Source organism: Tripterygium wilfordii, chromosome 5, assembly GCF_013401445.1.
Source record: "Tripterygium wilfordii isolate XIE 37 chromosome 5, ASM1340144v1, whole genome shotgun sequence".
NCBI classification, from domain to species: domain Eukaryota; kingdom Viridiplantae; phylum Streptophyta; class Magnoliopsida; order Celastrales; family Celastraceae; genus Tripterygium; species Tripterygium wilfordii.
Genome location: NC_052236.1, coordinates 10173364 through 10179363, shown reverse-complemented (window position 1 = coordinate 10179363; position 6000 = coordinate 10173364).

Genomic DNA, 6000 nt, shown 5'->3' with positions numbered 1-6000 from the left:
TCATCTACCCATTAGGTAGAGAAATTTACCGTATCATGTGATGGGATTTTTTTCAAGTACTATTTTTTTTTTCAGTATAAGTACAAATACAATATACGACACGCCACACATCAATAGATCAAGCCTATGAAAGTTCAGGTGTCAACAGGCCCCACGCAGGAGACACAAATCAAGCCCACGTAGGGGCGGACTATCAAGCCCACACAAGGGTAGACTAAACCCACATACCTCCTTATAAATATTCGGAGGAGGTGAGACTAGAACCCAGACCTCAGTCAGGGACATGCAAAGTCATTGTCACTCAACAAATGACTCATTTGCAATTTTTTCAAGTACTACTAGTGCCATAGCAAAATTAGGAAAAATATATTTAATTAATGACAAACTTTAGTTCTTTCCACGTAGGAGACGTGGTTTTTTAGGTCGACATGGCTTTTTTTATAGGCAAAAATGGTCCTCATGATGACAATTAGTGTCCTAATTAGGTTTAGCTTAGTTATCCAAATAAAATAACATAAGTTTTAGCTTTCATTGGTGCCCACAAACTTCAATTATATGTGGTTTCGTAAAAAAAACACAATGATGAGTGGTTACTACTAATGTTTCCTTGTCCGTACACTCTTCCTTTAATTGTTAGGTCTTTGTAAGACCTAAAAAATGGATTCTGCCCAAACACTCACTTTATGCAACCTAAGCAGATGCACTTTCTCATTGTAGCCAATTACAACTCTATGAGAGACCCCAAAACATTCCCTACCATGCATCTAATGGAAAAATGGGGCTATAATTACTTTAGGTTAGGTATAATTATCCCCAAATCCTCCAAATTGTTATTTTTTTTAAAAAAAAATAATTTGTGTTATTAGGATTAGGATTTAAGATTTAGTATTTATTGTAGAGTTCAAGATTTAGGGTTCAGATTTGGGGTTTAGGATTTTCTTTCAAAATCAATTATATTATAGCATTATGATCACCTAAATACTCAATAACACTGCTCACTAACAAACACTAAACAAAAACATGATCGTTATAAATCCACACTCTCATACATACAAACAATATTGTCCGTTTTGGGTTGTTCGGTTCCAGCAGATGCATCAAGACCGCACGACTTTGTTACTCCTTAATCCAGCTACTAAGGGTTGAATCTTATGGGTCAAATCCAACTCACTTGGGTTAGGAAAATGCCTTGTTGGATGTAAGGCAGTGAGCTTGAGTTTATAAACCACTCTTGATTGGGAGACCCAACCGATGTGGAACTTAACAATGAGTTGGGGTAATTACCGGCTCCAATCCCCCATCTAATTACTTACACATCTTTTTTTTTTTTTACAAAGGGGATGTAATGAAGCAATGCTATGACCTAACTCCCCAAAACTCATTTCACTAAAATCCAAATATGGGTAACTAATGTTAACTAATCAAATCATTCCCACTGAAAATTCAAATTTGAATCATCACATTAACATCTTACTATTTGTCAAGACACTCAATCACATCATTAAAAAAGATAAACCCATGAGGTAAGTAATCACTCTTGTTTAAAATATTAGTCATTTTTGTACTTCCTTTTGGGTGCATTATAAGCCTTTTGGGTTTAACAAAGGGTTACTTTTAAGGTAATGTAAGCGTGCATGCTCAAAAATTATGCTTTGATTTGGGACCAGAAAGAGGAGACCACACTCCTCCACCCCCCCTCTCCCTTGTGCTCTTCAATGGTACGGTAGATTCTTAATTGAACCAACCAAAGTTTCAGCATATGCATTCATATTAAAGCTATATAAGGCTGTGATTAGTAGAAAAAAAAATGTTAGATTAAACCAAGTTGTTAGATTAATATCATATAATTTAGTGTTAATGCTGCAGATTCAAGTGAAGATTATTGGGTGTGCGGTTTTTTTTTTTTTTTTTAAATCTCTGCGTGAGTTACTGGGATAGGGGGCTCCAATTATTAGCTACAATTCCCTCTAAAAATTATTTTAAGTCATGCTTTACAATGTGCTATAAAATATTTTGGTGTTAATAATATTTATTTTTATCAAATGATTGATTTTAAAATATAGTAGATTTTGAAAAAAGAAAATCTAAATCATAAATCTTAAACTTTTTTTTGGTAGGTCATAAATCTTAAACCCTCAACCTTAAATCCTTTTTTTTTTTGTGATGTAGAACTCACCCAACTGCCCACTGGACAATTGATCGGTAAATCTCGGGCCACATGGAAGACCTTCTAATATCCCCATCGATCAATTGAGACCTGAACTGAGACTTAGTGCGGGACATAACGCAAGGTGGCATTCGCACATACTAGGCTAAGCAAGGGTTCATCTCGCAATTACAATAATGGAAACACCAATAAGACTTGAACTCATGACCTCTCGCTTGCATTAAGAGTTACCGTGTCAAGTTCACCCCAATGACTTGTTATTACTTAAATCCGAAACTCTAAATCTTAAATCCTAAACCTAAACACTAGACTCTAAACCCTGACTTTTAAATTCTAAAATGTCATTTTAAAAAAATCATGATGTAACATGATTTTTGGAGAGATTTGAAACTAAAATTATAGATAAGAATAGGAGCTACTCCAAGTTCATGATTTACTACATTTGCAACCAAAATTCTTTTTTTTTTCTTGGAGAGCATTGAAAGAAGACATTTTTTCATTTTGGCAATAAACATGTACCTCAATATGCTTGTGACTGTGTAGCACTTCTGAATCCTGCCATTGGTTGCTTTTACTGCTTAGATTAAGGGTCAAAGGCTGTAGTTAATTATCAGCACTTTGATTAGTTTATATTAAGATCAGATTACTTAGAAAAATCAATATGCAATGAATAGGGTTGTACCCTCATCACCTTCTTCATATTGTTTGTGTCCTTTAAGGTTTGAGATGAAAAAAAAAAAAATTGAAAGTTACGAGGTTTTGAATATTATTGTGTGCCTGGATAATGTTTTCTATGCAATGACACTGCCAAGAACAAGAAGGTAATAGGAAATGTCTTAATTAATCTTCAAAGGAAAAAAGAGTAATTAAGTGACAATCACATGGCTTAAGGTTTAATAAGTACCTTAACCTTTTTTTGTTTTTTAATTACTTATGTAATATTTTCGATGACATAAAGTTTTTTTTTTTTTAAACCAAGAATGATACCGTAAAAATTTATCTTTTAAACATTCAATATGGGCCTAAATTTGGGTCGTTAGGCCCGTGTATATATAAAATTTTCACTTGACAACAAGTTAAGTTGGGTTAAATATCAACACATGACTACAAAGATATGTATTGTTCCCAGTTTTCCGTTGGTAAGCCCTAACGAACGATCCATAAATTAATTCTACTTCATTACAACCTATATAGATGTCATAGAATTATTGTTTTATGCATACCTGTTTTTAAGTAGACCTTGTGCATTAACCACGGATTAGTAGTAGCTCAGTTAGTTAATTATATCTTTGGGTTTAAAGCGGATGACGTTAAGATCGGGAATTCAAACCAACTGAGAGTATTTCTCTAAATTTTTATATTTCCATGGGTCTATCCACTTTCGGGGATCAAGGGGTTAGGATCCTCATTTTTTCTACATGGGCTTCAGCCTAGTCTTATTGTTTGTCAGCATGGTGTCGATTGTTCTAGTAGCTCAAGATTTACGCCCACTCAGTTGTCCGAATGACATATTGGGCTAAATGATTTCTCGATCCCCACAAAAAAAAAGGGACAGTAGATGGTGAGATTAGCTACTATATATTATCACTAAAAAAGCAACTAATCTTGATTACAATAAGGAGTACTTCATTCAAAATTATTTAAACATTTCTCACAACTAGGTATTTTCTAATTTATTTATAAATTTGTAGAGTATCATGAATCTCTATAGTGGCGACCAACCAATCCTCCAATGTCTTGCCACTAACATGTATATATATATATATATACTTTGAACTGTTTGAATCTCCAAATAAAAGATAGATTGATTGTAAGTGAAGGGGTCCTATATGTATAGAGGTGATCCCTACTATCATGTTATGACAAATGCCACTTTTGGGGTCTGGTCAACGATATCACTACAAGATTACATACCTGCCTGCCTGCCTCTCAACGTCACAGCAACACCTGTATATGTCAATTTTTGGTACGCAAACCGAACTGCATGCAGCCATCAAAACTTAATCAAAGTATTATGCATCCCAATGTTTTTTTTTTTTATCCCACCTATCACAAATATTGAGACGAACGTATACGATTTCATATGTATCATGTGAGGCATGTGAACTCACAATTTCGCAGGAATCGTGAAATCTTTTGTTCGAAACTTAATTACTTCATAATTACGTAAAATATGACAAGCTTAAGAGTTAAGACACAAGCTTTCTTGCTTGCTTTGCACCACCAAATTTACAGATTAGATCCTTACAAAATATATATATATAAATATTATGGAATATTGCAACTTGGAGCTACTCACAAACTGGCTTTACAAAATTATATGGTTGGCCAAGATGGATTCGAATCAATTTTTCTTTTTTTTATGCCAATATTGAAAAAATATTTTAGTCAATGAAATGGGTTGGGCCACTATTCTTCTCCTATTGCGAAGTAAGTACTGTAAGCCCAATGTGATATGGGCCAATACAAGGCAAACCCAAATTTACAAGCCCAAACTAAAGTAAGGCTATTTAAAAATAAAAACATTTATTTTTTTGAATTTTGCTGTATAAATATAGACACACGTGTTTATTTCCTTGAAAATGTCATTCTTTCTTTTCCATTAATGATCCTATATATATTTTCTTCTATATAAACGTATATCTCTCTTCTCGAAAAAAAAAAACGTATATCTCTAATTATGTTGAGAATAATAAATTCCAATTATTTTTTACTTATTGACCCAATAAATTCAAAGCTTACGTATTAATTTGCACTAAGGATTACAAACACCTTTAGGGATAAGTATGGAATTGGCCCCTGTAATATCTTATGTGGCATTGATTTTAAAAAAAATATTTGTAATTGACATGTCACTAAAATCAAATACCTATTAAATTTAAAAAAAAATTATGTCAAATATTCTCTCTCCCACTCTCTCTTTCCTTCCTCCTCCTCCCTCTGTCTCTCCCTGCTTCCTCCATCTCTGGTGTCAGATGAGCCACACAAGCTACTCTTGTTGAAGGTGCCGCCATAGTCAGAGGAGCAGCCAACTAAAGGTGGGTGCCTCAAATCCCATGTCGAGAAACACTCTATCCTCTCTCTAATGCCTATAAATCTCCAATCACTCAAAATCTAACCCCATGCACAAATCAATGCAAATGAAGCTTTGATTCCAACGATGATGGGAGTGGATTTGATTTGAATGGGTTAACCGACGATGATGGAAGCTTTGATTCCTACGATGATTCCCTACTCTCAATAGTTGGGGGTTTGATTTGATTTGAATGGGTTAACCGGAGCCCTGAGATTTTTTCCTACTCTCAATCAAAGAAAACAATGATATATGATTAAAATAGTATTATTTCATTCAATTTGGGAGATAAAATATAGTCTTGAGGTTGTCACGGGCCATTTGGTTCATAATTAAATGAATGTGAGTATGAGATGAGCGTGAGGTGAATGTGACGATGAACGCGACATGACTCATGAGAATGACCATATTTGTTATGCAATAAATAATGAGTATGAGTGTGAGAGTCATAATAATACAATTTTCATTTTGTTAATTTTTCTTTGAAAAAAATAAAAACAACGTTAAAATAGGAGTATGATAATCGCATTTGTATTACATCTTAGTAATTGTTTGAAGAAATAAAACATTACATCCTTATTAATCGCATTTGTATAAAAGTATTTCACACGATAATAAAATTTATTAATAGTGATACTTTTATGTCGGATAAGCTCCTAAAGAGAGTGGAAGGAACAACGAAGAGAGAGGAAGCCAAAATAAATAAATTTAACCTTTGGACTTATCTGAAAAATGGCTTGAGTATGGGCTGTTTAATGGA